General features: G+C 44.3%; 1 protein-coding gene across 1 annotated transcript in view; it reads right to left on the bottom strand.

Annotated features, from left to right (window-relative positions):
- COL8A2 (collagen type VIII alpha 2 chain) overlaps positions 1–18,395 on the bottom strand; it is a 446,392-nt gene that overhangs the window by 258,890 nt on the left and 169,107 nt on the right. The window contains exon 2 of the mRNA XM_085647968.1: positions 2,289–2,369. The gene's annotated coding sequence lies outside the window, so the exon portion shown is untranslated. The remainder of the gene's footprint in view (positions 1–2,288; positions 2,370–18,395) is intronic.

Raw genomic sequence — 18,395 nt, forward strand, 5'->3', positions numbered from 1 at the left:
CTCAGCAGGGTACCTAGACAATAAATCTTTGTCTGGCTACGAGCTTCACCTCGATGAGATTTAGCCTAAAAATTGCCACACATTAACGCCTCGCCAGGGGTAGTAAGCGCTATATAAATGCATTTCAAACACATAGTACATCAACCTCAGACTTTGTGTGAGACAGTCTATGCAATTGCGAGTTTGGCTGCCCTGTAAATGTCAGACACTTTATAGTTTTTTATCCAAAATCTACTAGCATTGGCTGGAAAAGGTTGTTACTTCTTAATTTCACTATGCGGTAGCTATGACACTTTTTTTTAGCAAACTGTTCTATGGAGTGGCTGCCTATATATGGTCTGCATGGCTGCTCACGTGAAAGCCACACTGGCGATGGGAATTATTTTAACTTTATATCTGTGGATCTATTGTGTGAATATTTTAGGTGTTTGGTATTTTTCGCACTGCTATTGTTTCTAATGAGTTGTTATTGTATAGCTATTACTGAGACAATAACGTCTTTGTTCTTGCTGTTTTTATAACCCCAAGAGCAAATAATGGCTCCAATCACAAATGTTTTGTGTTTTAGTCCCTGGCCTCACCATGCTACTGTGCTCACGCATTACTGCTCTGTTTACTTAGGTGGTGTTTGCCTTAGCACCACGCCACCTTTAGCACGTCACGACGCTGTTGGTAACATAAATGTAGTAAGTTTACAAGTATTCGAAAAGTAAACACAGTGGCAGTAAAGAGAGCGAGCAGAGTTAATTGGGGGTCTAGACAGGGCGTGAATGTTGGACCCGGGGCCTTATTTTCGAGCATGGCACCCGCCCAGCGGTTGACCCCCTCCTCTTGTTAAAGCCCTGAGCAGGTTACTGATCTGTGCCTTAGACAGCTGGTGCCCACAGGGTATGGTCCCTGTAGATCTAAGTGCACCTTGCAGTTACTAAACGCCAAACACACACACACTAATTTGGCAAGAAACATGTCGAACTACTTTTACACAACTCTGTCAACTGGATTGGACCATTAGATCCACCTCCAGCCACTCACTGTTTTTATTATAAAAAGGGGACCCACATATTAAATACACCAGGGTACATCTTAGTTATTTTCATACTCACATCACACCAATCTACAATAAAACACACACAGAGCAATGCCACTCATACTTTACAATGGAAAAATCAAAAGATCTCTGGTAAAGAGCCCCCTCGAGGGGCCTGTTGGGTATTGCAGGCCCAGCCCAACAAGGAGCTGCCCTATGATGAAGCATAACACCCATCTGGGTGTGTGAGGGCCATTGCTTCTGAGCAGCCATATCCCCGATCTGGTTTTTAAGTTGACCACTGACCACTTTTCTGTTATATTTTCTTTCATAGGAACTGCATACATTTTGGATTTGCATAGCCTGGTTGGGAGTTTGTATGCTGGACTCTATGCGTTCCTAGTCCCTTTTGTATAGTGAATTTCTTTTTCCACCTGATCCTACCCTGTCAAACACCATGCACAGCAATTCTTTCACTGCAAAATCATCATCACAAACATTCAAGTGTACGTAACAGAGACTGTTCAAGCAGGCCATCATTCACCTATTCCTTCTCCGTTCTTTCAGTTTAGCTGCCTACATTTCAAGGAAGAATCAGTCTCAGGACACCAGAGACAATCCTCCCAGCCATTCATGAATGCACCCCCTTGGACCCACACAGAGAATGTTAGCATTCATCCATTTTTGACGGCCCCGCTCCCTGGACAAAGATGGCTGCCACATACAGGGCTGAAATGGCTACTTGGGAAGTCCAGGTGTTCTCACGTGGAGGACTATGCCAATGGAACCTTCTGCCACCCTGCATCTAACTGTAACACGTGTGCTTGTCCAGCACGACACCCTGCCAGTTTCAGCTAACTTCAAAAAATGTTCAAGTGATCTAGAGCACCCACTTCCCGCTTTTCGCACTGATACAACCCTGCTGCATATAGACACTGTTCCTCAACTAGCCACATTTATTTTAGCCTCACTTTGAGTACTGTCAACATTGGTTTCCCTAACTTGCCGCCAAATCACATACACAAGGACAGCCCACAATAATTAAAATCCAGCCAAAAAACTGTGAATTATCTGCTCTCCAACAGGCAAATGTCACCCCAACCTCAAGACACTGAAAACACGACAACAGATTTTTCATTAATTTGCCACTGATATATTGGTCCAAAGCGTTACATGATGATTATGCAGTGTTCAGCTGACCCATATTTGAATATTACAAATGTTTTTACATCTGATTGGACAGGAAGGGACCACAACGCACCTATTACAATGGAAGGATCTTGCCTTTCTGTTCTGTGTCGAGTCCTTTGTCGCTGTTGCTTCCGGCTGGCGACTGGATGCTCTGGAAAACAAGATTGTACCTGATTAGTGACAAGTAGGTGTTCATTCAAATGCTAGACATTTCTAGGTTAGTTTCAGACAACATTATGACGGTCAGGGATTCGTCAGGTGGTCTTAAATGTTTAATTCTTGAAGGGAGGAACCGATGACTGAACATTGAAGGAAGCCTACTGAAGTTTAGTGGTTGATCAAGAGGGTGAGAAAGCATGCTTACGTCACCATAGAAGTGATGGCTTCCACTAACACTGTGCTGCCCTCTTGAGAAATGTTTGGAGGGAGGCTTACAAATAAAAAAAGAGACGTTTTCTGTAGTTAAACACGGTGGATCGGCCTTTAGGGGTGTTTAGACATGTCTTAGAGGTGAGAGCCTTAAAATGTCTTGAAGGGTTGGAGAGGAATCTGTTAAGACTCAGCCTTGATTTCTAGTTTAGCTTAGCCTCAGAGGTCATTTGTTAACTGTTAGACTCCTCGCCACCACTCACCTAGATCTGTTGACACAGAAGTCTTTAAATGGGGGACTCTATGGTACTTTCCTAGCACAGAGTGTCTCTTTGCAGTTATTCCTTGAAGCCAGTAGTTCAAAGAGGCTAAGAGTGCAATGCCACCGTCCCGTCATCCCTTATTAAACTAAGATACTCAGAGAGGAGGTATGCCAAAACAAAAAGAAATCGAAGTGAAAGAGTGAGGCTAGAGATCTGCAAAAATAATCACAGCTTAAAGAAAAATCAGCATTTTCTTTCATGGAAAGGCTTGCAGGCGCCAAAGCATCTGCTGTCTTTCTGGAATGAGGTGTCTAGCGGGAGCTCCTTATGGAGGCTGTTCTTGCTGAGGACCTGACGTTATGTCAAGGGAGGCTGGCAAATTTCCTGAGCCCGACCTGACTCTGATACTTGCCAAGTCTCCCTATATTTGTTAGAGTTCTTTCTAATAATGCTTGGCATATTTAATTTTTATACTGTAACACTTTTGAGATTTTTCCTAGTGAAAGCTTCAGCCCTCTGACCAGCCTCATGTAATCAAAAATATTCTTAAAAAACACATACATTTATACATAGATGGGTGGGCCTTGGTGCAGCTTTCTTCATCCTTTGGTCTCTTCATCTGTCAATCATATATTGCTTCTTCCCACCACAACAAACAGCCTGGGGCGTTGGGTCAGCCACCCACATGCTCTCTGAGGTTTTTCTTGCATTGTGAGTGGAGGCATTTTGCCTGGTCACATGTGCAGATCGACCTAAGAAGCAGTGCAAATCTGTGCCATGGGTTGGTGTGCCAATATTTCACTGTGGCAATATTTATTTTTCTTTCTATTCTCTATCCTTTTTATTTTTTAGTCATCCTTGTGTGTTGGGATGGGTGGAATTTTAAATCCCCCTGGCAGAATTAGAAGAATTTGGTAATTCTGGGTTACTCTTGTAACGCAGAATTAGTAATAATTCCACTGCTTCGCCGGTGGAATTAATCTGGAGGGTCTGGTTTTAAAACAGGGCTGGAAGAGGAAGCAGTCCCTCTGTGTTTAAAGAACACTGCAGATTAAGCTTTAATCTGCAATGATTTTTAAACATAGAGGGACAGCTCTCTTTTCTGGCCATTTAGAAAAAAAAACACTGCCTGCACTGCTGTGCATACCCCTCGAGACCCTTATGTACTTAGCCTAAATAAAGCTTAGTTTGTAAAGTTTGTAAAGGCCCCGAAGGGTATGCACTAGAGTGCATACCCCTCTGCAGCCTTACATACCCTGCAGTAATCACTGCAGAGTATGTAAGGGCTCAGAGGGGTATGCACAGGGGTGCATACCACTCGCTGCCCTTACATACTCTACAGTGGTCACTGCAGAGTATGTAAGGGCGCTGAGGGGTATGCATAGCAATACCAAATGCACTTACAGTGCATACTCTTCAGCGTCCTTAAATAATCTGCACTGATGCATACCCCTCGACGCCTTTCAATACTCTTCAGTAATTACTGCAGAGAATGTAAGGGGGCCGAGGGGTAGGTCCGAATGCAAACAATCGAAATGGATCACCCTAACGCCCAGTTAAAGTGAGAGATAGTCATGATTGGGGTGCAGTATGTCCCAAAAAACCCCAGGCTCCAGTTCCACTGCTCCTACTAGACTATTGATAGCCACTCAACTGTTGCTCACCACCCAACTGTATTGTGTGCACATGGCCAGCCATACCCGCCATAGACGTTCCCTTGCTTTCATGTCCGCGTTCCAGAGCCTAACTCCTCACTCAGTCGGACAGAGTGTCTCCTGGAGCAGGCTCGCCACCATACAGAGAGGAGGAAGTAGGGGTAGGTGACCTTCCTTCCTTTTTTGTTTTGCAGTAAGGGCATTCACACTTAGGGCAATTCTGTGTATTTCTACTGGTTTCACATCTAACTGCTACAAACTACAAAAAAAAAAAGTCAAATGACAGGTAGAATGTCCTGCAACACCAGAATTCCTCACTCCATGCATGGAGGAATGAGGAATTTTCATGCGGCCCAGCACTGTTAGACGTTGGACAGTGTAATTAACTAATGCTAATAAGTTAATAACACTGTTCAGTCCCTGACGGACGTTACTTACCTTCGGTAACGCCTTATCTGGTAGAGACAGGATCTAGCCGCAGATTCCTTATCTCGGAATCCTTCCGTAAATCTTTTCAGCAGTACCTCTACGTGTCAGTAGAGGGCATCGAGCAAATCTGTAGCGACGTCGTCTCCCAAGAATGTGACCTCATCGGAGTGCATATAAGACCTCCTCTGATGTGTTTACGTCAGTCTCTTTTGTGACTGTGTGCGTGCCAACAAGCGGAGCGACTTAGAGAAACAGACTCTGGAAACAGTGTGCCAAATAGGGAAAAAACTTGTATCAACAAGTACAGATTGAAAGAACTGTAGTAGTATGCAAAGAGGGCCCTCAGCTTGCAAAGCGGGGAGGATGGGGCGGTCGATAAGGAATCTGCGGCTAGATCCTGTCTCTACCGGATAAGGCGTTGCCAAAGGTAAGTAACTTATCCATCTGATAAAGACATCTAGCCGCAGATTCCTTATCTTAGAATCAGATACTCAAGCAATGCCGTTCTTGGAGGAGGGGCTTCTAACTGATCTCACTAAGGATCCCGAAATAGGAGAAGACGGCCCAAAAGATATAAAGCAACCAGACTATCCGAAAGTGATAGGTGAAGCAAGATGCTCACTGAAAGGACTGATGTCCAAGAAGGACTATGCGATGCCGGTAGGGAATAGAAAGCTATAATACCGTGAGAACACAGTATAGAACCAGTAAAAGCGGCAGCCCCAAAGGGGATGCAACCTAAGATTAGGGAATGCACAGGGACCAAGAACAAAAGTCCATGGAGTCCAGGCTTAAAACCAAATGGAAGGGGCATACACAGCACAGCCAGCCTCAGCAACACATACAATGAATAAAAAACACCCACCAATTGTCGCTGAAACTATCCTGAGAAACAGATTAAAAAAAAATAGACCTCCAATGATAGAATGATGGAGAGAAGAGAAAGAGAACAATGAATGCTGAAGAACATCGCTGGCAAAACAACAAGAACGGGAAAAGTAACCATTCTTACATTGAGAACCTTGAAGATATATAAGGCATCCTCTGAAAAAATGTAACAGAGACACTCACTGAAGAGGAGGAAGAAAACAGACAAGTACAACCAAGAATGCTGAACAAGGTCACCAAGAAGGGTGTAGGTAAAATGCAGAGAAGTACACCGTATAAAAGGCCAGATGACCATATGTGCACAACACACATGTATATTCCTGAAGTAACAGACATCCATTCAAACAATAGGTATATACATGCAGAGACATATACATCCAAAGATAAATGTATATAAGGATAAATGTGCATATAAAAACCATAGAAATTCCCGTAGACACACAAGTCATACAGGGTAAGCCAAAGTATATCTACTTCACCGCAGGTAACCTGCGTCCTCCGTCAGAGAGCAGGAGGACAAGAAGTGAAGGAATGAAGGATAATCCAAGAACAGAGGCAACCAAGGGAGGACAGATATAATACATCCTACCATCATTAAGGAGAAGTTAGGACAGTAACTGAGGTGGAGACAGAAAGACAAGGCTGGAAAACAGCAACACAATGCCAACTAAGAGTAGGGAGTGGAAGGCATTGCCCACTACATGAAAACAAGGGTAACCATCCTAGAACCATTGCCACAGCCCGAGGAAGGGTGCCAGTACGTGGTAACAGGTGAAACGAAGAATAAACAGCATGTGGAAGTCCACCATGAAGAAGAAGAAGACCACCAGGTTGAAACAAAAGAAGTGGCGGAGACTAAGGGCAACATCTAGTTGATTTAGACAATCACACATTGCCCAACCCATGGAGGCTTGAGAAACAGGTGAGAAATCTGACCAACGCTCCATGGAAACTTGAGAAACAGGTTATGAACTTAACCAAAGCTTGAGACAGAAACTGGGGGTACAGAGTATAAGGAGAACAAACCTCAGGATGAGATAAAAGCCCCCAACATTGGATGACAGTGCAGAAGCAGCACAAATACATAGTTGGAAAGAAGACAGGATATGCCCAAAGAAAAAGTAATTAAATACCCCCACCAAAACAAGGGGGTAAACGGAGCCTCTCCCAAAGGGAGGAGGGAAAAAGTAGAGTGTAGTCTGCCACATAGAAAAACAATGTCACGAAAAGGCAGGAGTGGCATACAGAGCTGTTAGGAAGAGAACAGAATTTCCACCTATGAGGAGGAAGAAAGATACAGGAAAGAAAAGGAAACCTGTGAAAGAAGGATACCAAGACATGGATCCAAACAACCAAAGGGACTGGTGTCCCAGGGGAATAGAACTGAAAAGAACACCAGACACAACAGCTACCTCACAGATGCAATGGTAGATATGTATAACCCCGTCCCCCCTACTCCCGCAGGAAGCAACAGAAGTGGCTGTAACCTAATTAGGTAGGTAAGAACACCTAAAGGATAAAAACAGATAAAAAGAACACCAAACTGCTGAATATTAACAGCATCAGGAGCACGATTAAGTAGAAAATGGCCTCACACAAGAAAACGTTACCAAGGCAAGAGTCTGCCTGGCTGTAGTACCATTTTCCCCCATATGGGCATAAGAAGAAGAGAAAAGATGAAGTTGAAGTCCCTACAAGGGATACTAAGTGTATAGGTAGCTCACAAAATGTCTCTAAGGCATAAAAGGTAAGGTTAATCCAAAAGGGGGAAGTGCGGGCTATTCTTTATTCAGGTCCAGCATACATGCCCGTTTATATATCTCTACAATACTGGTATACAGTTCCTAATGTCTAGAGCAGGTAGTAGTGTATGATCAGAGGCTCCACAAAGTGGTTTAGAGTTGGAAATCTGAAGAGTCTCCTCCTTTCGGAAAAAGACCCTCACACACTCAGCCAGCTAGGTGTCTTGCTTCATCATCGGGTCTGCTCCTTATCGGGTCAGCGCTGCAATACCCAATCCGGCACCTAAGATGGGGCCTTCTTGGCACTTGATCCACCTGCACTTTTGGTAGTGGTCAACAACTAGGTGAGGTGAGGTAATGACCACCCTTACAGCACCCTAAAAAATGTGGGACCTGTAGATCTACAAACAACCCAATTACGGTCATGGACGCACAGCATCAGTACCGGCTGGTGTAGACACTAAAGTGTAGTGTCAGTTCCCTAGGAAACGGGTCGGCCTCTGTCCTATCCTTCACTCAGCCGGTCCGGGCAGTGCCTGGTTGGTCCTGAAGAATTGCCATCTAATTGATATAAGGGCAAGAAACATGTTGACCCATGTCACAAGCGTATAATCTCACATCCTTAGAGTGAAGATACGCGTCTTTTTTACTTTTAATTAGGGTGGTGGCCACATGTCATTAAAATTATTTTGAGTGGACCTCCATTCCCTATTTTAATCCACATCACTATCACCTACACTGATCTAGGGCCCTCACACGCACTACACCCTACGGCATAAGGAAAAAGATCTCTGCCAAAAAAGCCCCATCTCGGGTGGTGCCGGATCGGGTATTGCAGAGCCGACCCGATAAGGAGCAGACCCGATGATGAAGCAAGACACCTAGCTGGCTGGGTGTGTGAGGGTCTTTTTCTGAAAGGAGGCGACTCTTCTCCTGATTTCCAACTCTAAACCACTATGTGGAGCTTCTGATCATACACTACTACCTGCTCTAGACATTAGGAACTGCATACCAGTATTGTAAAGATACAAATTAAGGTCCCAGAAAAACAGGGAAGAAGGCTATAGTTCATCTGCACAACATTACAGAATATACCTCACAGAGAAAAAAATCAAACGGCAAAAGGAAGCTGTAAGAACAGGCTCCCACAAGGCCGCAAAGTAAGATATGTTCCAGATGGTTGGAAACTAAACCTGTCACTGACAGCATAAATTACAAGAAAAGCACCTGCAGCAAGCAGGAACACCACACCAGATGTCACCCTGAAAGAGAGTAAAGTACTTCATCCTATGAAGGCTGAAAAGAGCCTAAACAAGGGTAAACAAATTGTCCCGACAAACCTGGTACAACAACAGAGTTAAGACTCAGCAGCATCATGACTATCTCTGAACCGGGGTAAAGCTGAGTCAGCATGCATGCCAAAAAGGGAGGTGCCATTAAAGGGCATTTCAATCAAAGTAATTTACACAGCCTCCGAAAACCTGGAAGAACTCAACCATACATGCTGACGTAGAGATATGAAAGAGGCCATAGCCTGACCAAAAGAGTTGGTGGTATCCATACCACAGTGGGTGCTAGGTTTGGCAGCTTGTTGCCCATCTCTTACCAATGTAACAAGAGCATTCTGGGCTTCCTCCGGAAGGGAGGGTAAAAAGTGCTCCACTGAGTCCCACAAGGCATGGGAGAAGCGGGCAAGAAAACAAGAAGTGTTCAGAGATCACAGGGCAGAGCTAAAAGAAGAAAAAATAAGCCTACCACTAGCATCAATGTTCCTGGCCTCTCTTTCTGGAGGGACAGGAGGGATTAAAACAATATCTTGGGAGGCTAGAGCAGCCTGTACCGCAAAGCTCTGATTAGATGGATGTCTAAGAAGACAGGTCGTATCCTTCGGGGTCAGTCGATACCTGTGAGAAATAGCACGATCCACAGGGAGCCCTGTTTCAGGTTTAGCCCAAGCACCCAACAGCATATCAAAAATACATTCACTATAAGGAAGGACAGTCTCTACATTAGACTGGTCAGGATGTAGAATGCCAAGTAAAGGGTCTGTTGACAGTTCCACAGAAGGAAGTTGTAAACCCAATACAACCAAAAGTCGATTGAGCATGTCCACCAGTGCAGAATTTGCCTCCATAGCCAAACCAGGAGGAGACAACAGACTGGAGAAGATTCGAAGCCACAGGTGTCACCCAAGTCAAGTAGCCAGCTGGACGGCATGGAGGGTAGAACCGTGTCTGAAATGGAATGGGGACGCACCACAACTTCCTCAATATCGTTACAACTGTGGTCCTCAGAATGATAAACTGGAGGAAGGGCCCCAGAGAGCAAAGGAAAAGAGTCTGAGACGGTTGACTCCATCAGTGCTGCACCCGACACAGTAACCAAAGCTGGTTGACACTGAGAAGACGACACCTCAACATCGTAAGGAGCATCCAGGGGCATCAATAGCACCACCATCAGAAGCAGACAAGAGCCTGATGCCGACATTGGAGTTGGCAGACCAGAAGCATGAGCCAACAGTGATAGCCTTGACGGGCTGTGCACTGGCGTCACTATGGTATCAGAAACCAGAAGCCAACCTGAATCAGAGGGAGAAACCATCGTTGGGGACACCGGCACAACCTCATGCACCTCTGTGGGGGCCAAGGATGCCCCAGAGTAAGGTGACAACCCAAAAATGGAATGAAGAGACTGATAATATTTTCTCCTCTCTGTCAAAGTCGCCCTGGCCACAGAATAGGTGGGGAGGCGCAGGGCTGATTCTCCAACAGAAAAGTGTGGACCGGTGGTAGGCGACGAAGGCGCGAGGTGCCGCAACTTCGACTGCCTATGCCAAGTCTTACCTCCGGACGTCGGAGAAGAATGAAGAAAGCGGGAACAGCTCATAGAACAGATGCGGGGTTGGTCTGTAGAGCATGTAGAAGACCGAGTACGGCAAGAAGACTTCAATGACTGTGATATCCACACCACAAGGAGCTTCATGCGACGTTCTCTTCGTGCCTTCGGTCAGAGCTGACGACAAGAGCCGCATTCATCGGAGTCATGGCGCTCACCCAGACACCACATGCAAACTGAGTGAGGGTTTGTGGCCGACGCTTGTCATTCACAGGACTCACAACGCTTGAACCCCAAGGACATTGAAAATGGGTAGAAAAAGGCACACTGCCACATCGACAAAAAAACGTCAAGTAGGCCGAGAAAGGACAGGAGTAACTGCAGTACGGATCCGCATTGCTTAGCATGGAAAAGAAGGAACAGACGTCAGCGCATCAGGGGAGGGCTTATATGGACTCCGATGATGTGACAGTCGGGAGACGACGTCACTACAAAGTCGCTCGACGCCCACTACCAATGAGCAGAGGTACTGCTGAAAAAATTCCCAGATTTAGTCTGGAGCCTGGGGAGGATTCTAAGATAAGGACTCTGCAGCTAGATGTTTCTATGAGATAGTGCATTAGAGCAGGTTCCCCAGTAGTAGGGCAAATGCACGGCGCCTGCCTCATAGAGCACCTGGAGGACCATGCAGACAAGAGCTTAGAACAAGCTTCCCTGCTGGGGAAGTGTCTTTCAAGGGCACTGTTAAAGGTCACATAATGTACATCAATGCAATTATCGTTAAGGTAAATATTTTGCCTGCCCCCTCACAGTCCTCAAATAAGCAACTGTTCCGGGATTTGTGTTTTTTCGCCTGTTGAACAGTGGAGCAACCCTAATTCCACTACGCAGGAGGTAAAAAGGAGTGAATTTTGCATGTTTTGAAATTCACTGAAAGATTTTTCCCACCTCTAACTGCCAGCATCAAGAAGATATTGGAGGAGCCAGGTGTAAGGCCTTTTCAATTAGTCACAATAATGTTTACAATTTCACGTGCATTGTCACTATGTTTTTTAAATAGTTATATTATGTTTTTGCAAAATAGTCAATAGGGAGTACTGACAGAACAACAGGAGCACCCATTGATAGTCACAGAGCACCTCATTGTGTTACATAATTTTCTTGGCCCCAATGGAGGTTCGAACTGCTGATGATAAGAGGGGTGGCAGGAAAGGAGTTAACCAGAGACCGTCAGGAGGGCGTATCAAGACGTCCATTGTCACTGTGATTTTAATTTTCACATCATTCTTAGGTAGAGGCGGGAGGGCCGAAATGCCCACAGTGGGTACCGGGCATTTCCCTGGTGGGCCGCCAGGATAGGAGCCGGTTTTAGCCCCCTGGGGGCCGTTTTTGTTATCGGGGCGGTTTTGCACCACAATATCGGCCCCTAGCAACAAAAGAGGCACAAAGTTTTCCGCTAGCTGCTTGGTGCATGCACCCCAGTACCTGCACGACATGGACTGCAGCAGTCCATGCCATTCAGGTACTGCCTTTGAGGCTCCCAATGTGGTGCCTATTTCATAAGTTCTGTCCTGGGAACACCAAAATACCGCCCACCAAACCAGGAGAAAATTCCTCATCTGGGGAGCGGTTCCTACATGGCTTTGGCAGTGCAGAAGTGAGGCGGTCCCGCTCCCACACCACCAAACTCATAATAAGGCCCTAAGTGACCCCCCTCCACTTCCACAGTGATGGAAGAAGTGCGGAGCTACATTCTCGCAGTCCTTGAGTGCCTGAGAGCTGCCGTCAACTAGAGTGGGAACCAGTCAGTGGATGTGAATGGGTTGTGCCCTTTGAAGGGCGGTTCTGCAGCAAGACCACACTGCACTTTAAGTCACGCGTCGCACCGCACTCTAAAAGTGTGCAAAAGTTTGTAAAATGCGCTCATAGAGATGTGGTGGTGGTGCAAAGTAACCGCAATAATGCACAAAGACATTGAACAGATGCACAGGGGTGAACCAATGTGTGTTGATCACAGGTTTGTTTTCAGCACACTTGATTTAGCTTTTCATCTTTCCAAGGTCGGCAAAAGGAACACTATTGAGAGGAATAATAATTGCTCCTATAATTTACGTACTGACACGTATGTAATGTATCAGATTAATATCTGCATATCCATGTATCTGTTGACTACTTAGAGTTGGCCGAAAATCAGTGTAAACATGTTATTTCTTGAGTCTGGGCTGAAATAAAATAAAGGTCACTATCTACAAGCACACAGAGTTAATTTTGTGCGGGGTGTAATGAAAATGTCCATGACCCAATGAGATTCAGTAGAAGGTGGCATCATTCCTAACATGGCTGCCAGCTGAGCACAGGCGCGTGCATAACTTTAAAGGCACCACCTGCTCAGTAACATTTTCCATCTCTAGCCAGGGCGTACAGTGCACATTTACACATTATAATTATAACATGGATTCTGGAAGTTTCCGTCGATGGAACCATTTTTTTCTCCCTTTTTTGAGTGCAGCAACCTGCCTTCAAACCAAAACAGACTAGAGCTCTTCGAAAGCACCACGAACAATTCTGTTTTCAAAGCAGCCATCAACGTCGTAGTCATTTCCCCCGTGGTGTGCCTAGAAGCACTCGCACAAACTGTTAGACATGGGCACTCTTTTGCTTTCTGAGATCTTCAAATGTTCCTTATTTTCTTAGGACATCGCTCCATTTTCTGGTAAACCAAAAAACCTCAAAATGTTAGAAGAAATCTAAATACTGAGGAGAATTCACTAGATGCATCTCCAACATTATAGGGATTTTCGTATTTGTCATTTTTTCAATGCAACAGGAAGATTTTAATTGACCACCAAACTCTAAATCAAGCCCAGGGATTGATTGACTTTGATATCTGTGTTGCACCTGAGAAATCTTTAGGAAATACTGGTGCTAAGGTATACATTCATAGTAAAGACCAATCACCATAAGGAAAACAAAAGCCACCACCAGCACAGAGACCAGATCCAACTTCATCAGGAGCAAAAAGAGAGCGAATTAATGTTCAAAATAATGTTTATAAAAGTCTTCAAAAAAGACCACACCAAAATATCTCTGTGATGTTTCATGGGAGATTCTTTTAAGCACCTATCCCCTTACTATTAGACTACGGTGATACTCTATGTCTCTGATTTTAAGTTTGGTGGCTCAGCCGTCAAGCACAGTAGTGGCCAAGCCAGCAGTTTGGCCAAATGGCTGACGGTGGCCTCCACCACACTGATTTCCGAGGTGTCACCAAATTTAGTTTAATTGATGGGGATAGCCACTTTAGAGAAATAATATCTGTTGATCTCCAGTGCCATGGCAGCACGGTGCAACAGCGTCACTACAGTTGCTACTAGAAATGTACCCACCATATTCAGTATCCACATTCAAAAAGTTCTTGATGTGGTAGGAGGTTCTCCTTTCCTGTGCTCAGATTTGGTCAGAATCTTTTACAGTGCATCCCTGCATGTGAATGTACTCAGCTCAGAAATTTGCTCTTCTCTGTTTTGAAAAGTTATTTGTGTGTTTTTGTAAAGTAGCTGTGTTGACAGGTGTCTGCCTCAGACCCTAGTAAGGGCCTGATTACAAGTTTGGTGGATGGGTTACTCCATCACAATTGTGACGGATATCCCGTCCGCTGTATTACGAGTTCCATTATATTCCATCAGATAATATGGAACTCGCAATACGGCGGGCGAGATATCTGTCACATTTGTGATGGAGTAACCCATCGGCCAAACTCGTAATTAGGCCCGCCTAGTGTCAGTATCGATAAAGGAAAAAAGAGGTGGAGCGCACTGAGATCCTCAGAGGTGACTGATCGAACATGTAAGAGTTGCAAAGATCCGTTTGCACAGTTGAACAGTGTTATGGTCAGCACCAGTTTGAAGCTCTTGCGATCAGGTTCTAAGTGGAGATGCCTGGGGTTGGTGCTTTGGAACATGATTTGCAGACACTCATTGGAGGGAATGAACCTCATTCCAGAGACAGAGCGATCCAGGATAATGTTCTGAATGGTGGGGAGAAAATCCCAAGTTTGTTGCCATGCATTCATGCTACTTCAAGCATGTTCTCTAGTTAAGGACTCGCCACTCCTAATATCTTATAGTATTTTTTCATATTTGTACTGTCTTGTTGTGTTTATCTTATATATATAGTATTCTGCTCCTTGATAATTGTTTTTGTATTTATTCATTTTTTTTATTTTACATAGCGTGAACTTGACCCGGTATCGGGTATCAGAGCGCTTTACATAGCACCAGTTTCGTTACACAAGAACACATTCATTTTTTTTTTTTTTGTTAGGCATGGGGAGATTAAGTGATTTGCCCAGAATCACAGGATGTTCAGCGTTATTGCCGCGACTCGAACCCGGTTCCCCAAATTCGAGGTCAACCGCCCTAGCCGTTAGGCCAACTCCTCTCCCCAACCTTAAAACCTCAATAAAATATATTTAAAAGCAAACGGACTCTGTACTCCGATAGACTGTCTTTCATTTGTCTGTCTCCCTCGCTTCATGCTCTATCAGGCCAAATTGTGAAGCCGCTCTCGCTTTTTACCTCATAATGTAGCTTAGTGGATTAATAGAATATTTTACTATCTGCATGCAGCCTGCATGTCTCGGGTTAAGTCTGTGCTGAAGGGATCCATCCTTTAATCGTTATCTCAGCTTGATATATGAGTGCCATTGGGCTCAATAAAAATATGGACAATTCGAAAAATATGTTTCTATTCCAAAAATATGTTTTCATTCGAAAGTGTGCTTTGTTCCTGAAAATTGAGGAGTACGTTTTATAGAAAATGCTTTGTGAATCTGATCCAATAAGAGTTGTACTTATTGATGAATCAAAAGTTATTATCGTCACTTTAATTGATTCAGAGTCGTACCTTTGATTTCCATTTTGCTTTGTTGCCTAATGGCCCTTGCTCTGTTTGTTCTCCTCCACCTGGTGTCCTTCATCTTTGCATGAATTCAGCCCTGAGATAACTCCTTCGTGCCAAATGCCGCTGTTATTATCTAGTAATTTGTTTCCATTCCCTTTTCAACCTTTCCAGCGCTCATCACACCCGGACAGCAACATTACCGCATTCTGCCATGGTTATTGAATGCTGAATTCCTGTGGGACCCATGCCAATGGACAGACACTGCCCTTCTCAAACCCACAGATTGTACGCTTCATACGTCACATCGACATCAAGCCAGCATCGCTGCTGGGAGTGTCCTGGTTGAGTTTTCAGAAGTAGATACTACTGCTGCCGTAATCCTGCAGTGGTGTGGAGTGGTGCAGAGTAGAGTAGAGTGGCGTAGAGTAGAGTGGCGTGGAGTGCAGAGGCAAGTAACACGGCTGCCAAATTCTTCCACTGCCTTGTGATGTGGATGTCGGTTGTGAGAATTGAGAGATGTTCCCAACAGGCAATACCTACGAATGTTGAATAGGACTTCTGCTATTTTGCAGTTTTATTTAGTCCAAACTCGACCCAAAGGTATTGGAGCCCTTTTCATGAGCATCAGATACAGAAGAACACTTTCATTTTTTATTTTTATTTATAGGCAGAGGGATTGAGTGATTTGCCCAGAATCATAGGATGTTGAGCCGGCACCTAGACTGGAACTTAGTTCCCCAGTTCCAATGCTGGAAGTTCTTGCTATTAGCCAGATCCTTTCCCCCTGACTTGAGTGAAGTCAATTATGTAGTGGGCACAAGTGTGATCTATTGTTGATTCGAACAACTTAGCCCGACTAGTCTTTCAAACATACTGGCCCATCAAGGAACTGAGGATCCTCTCATTGGCCAGTCCACCTCTAGTTTCAAGAGTTTTCTTTCAAACACATTCACATACCTCTCACTAAAGCACACCAGGAACTGTGTGTGGCTTCACTCCACCATGACACGCACATGCTTAAAAAGAGTCCGACTGAGAAATTGAAAGCCAGGGTAATTAGATACATTAGGAATGGTAGCAGGCCTCCTGTGGATGAAAACGTGTTGCAGTCATGAAATTACGGGAGATTTGCCCAGCTATTTCCAACAATTTACCGCCCTTAGAAACACAATTTAGGTTATCAATTACCTGTATTGTAGAACTATAGAGGTGGATTCAAGAAACTTCAATTAGGGTATTTTAGGAATATTGGCACTTATTACCCTGCCCAGCTCCTTTTCCAGCAATGGACTAAAAACATATTTCTGAGACCTTTTCAATAGATTGACCATGGTCAGTCTAATGAAAAAGCAGCCTATTTATTGTCAATGGCTAATAATTTGAAATGCTTTCAATGGCGGAGGGCCTGAAGCAAATCAAACAACAAATGGCATCAATGACAGAAAAGAATGATAAAAATGTGCTGAAATCTCTATGGGGGATTTTAACGTGTACATCTGTTTTTAAGGGCCTGAACTGGTACCTATAGTATTGTTGCATCTTAAAATTGTGAACTTTGTACAGGCAGCACAGCAAACATGTTTAAATGGCTGAACAAAAACATGACTTTAACAAACATTGGCAAAACCACTAGGTGTCGCCTATTCAAAAGCTATTGGCTTTGCCAATGTGTTTGAGCCATGTTGTACACCAGCGTGGCTTCTGTTCAGCATGGCTAAACATTAGTGGTGAAGGGCAGAGTGGCGTGGAGTTGCGTAGAGTGGAATGACGAAAAGGGGAGTGGTGTAGAGTGCAGCGGCATTGAATTCAGCAGCATACAATGCAGCGTCATAAAATGCAGTGGCATAGTTTAGACTGCAATGGTGTAGTGTAGTGGTGTGGAGTGGTGCAGAGTAGAGTGGTGTAGAGTGCAGTGTTATAGAGCAGAGTGGCGTAGAGTAGTGCAGAATAGAGTATAGTGCCATAAAGCGCAGTGGCATAGAATGGAGTGCTGCACAGTGCAGTGGTGTCAAGTGGAGAGATGCAGCGTAGAGTGGCATAGGGTACAGTGGCATAAAGTGCACTGCCATAGAGTGCAGTGGTGCAGAGTAGATTAGAGCAGTGTACTATGGACTGGCGTAGATGACAGGGGTGTAGAATTGAGTGGTACAGAGTAAAATGCATTACAATAAAGTGTAGTTGTAGAGTGCAGAGTTGCAGAGTGGAGTAGGGTGGAATGGCATAGAGTGGAGTTGTGCAGAGTAGAGTGGAGAGGCCTAGAATGGAGTGATGTAGAGTGCAGTGGCAAAGAGTACAGTGGTGTAGAGTAGAGTGCATTGGCATAGAGTAGAGTGGTGCAGAGTAGAGAAGAAAGAGGAAGATGGGGGTGGTGTAGAGTGGAGTAGAGTGCAATGGTGCAGAGTGCCATGGCATGGAGTGGTGTGAAGTGGAATGTTGCAGAGTAGAGTGCAGTGGCGTGGAGTGGTGTATAGTAGAGTGGAGTGGCATAGAGTCGAGTATGCATAGTGTGGTAAAACACTGCCATTACAGATAACACATTTTCAATTGAAATGACCATTACATTTACACAGACATACATTTTTACTAATAAAACTATACAGCACACAAACAATAATGTGTGGAAATGGCATCACCTAGTGTATTGATTGTTTTGATCATATTAAAGTATTTGTTTCCATCACACTTCAGAATTGACAAAAATGTGCTTCATTTGTGCTGTCCTAATTCTGATATATTCTGAAATACTTATACAGTTCTCTAAATGTTGTTGTGTGCTTGAAAAAAAAAAACCTTTCCGACCTCCAGTGTATAGGAAGATTATCACATAAATCCTCTCACTTTACAATCAGAGAAAGAAAAGTAAACACCAAGCTCCCTCGGAAGACAAAGCAAGACAGAGCCTGACAGTTGACCTCTGTCTTTGAATACACAGAAAATGTGACCAGATAAGAACAAGATGTACAGACTTGTTTACATAAAGGAGCACTCATGGAAGAATACAAGGAGAGTATGAAAAGAATTTGCTCCTTGGGGGGGGACCAACTCATGCTGGACAGTCTAAAACAAATAAAGATAACTAATAGAAAGTCAGAAA

Source organism: Triturus cristatus, chromosome 3_2 (assembly GCF_964204655.1).
Source record: "Triturus cristatus chromosome 3_2, aTriCri1.1, whole genome shotgun sequence".
NCBI lineage: Eukaryota > Metazoa > Chordata > Amphibia > Caudata > Salamandridae > Triturus > Triturus cristatus.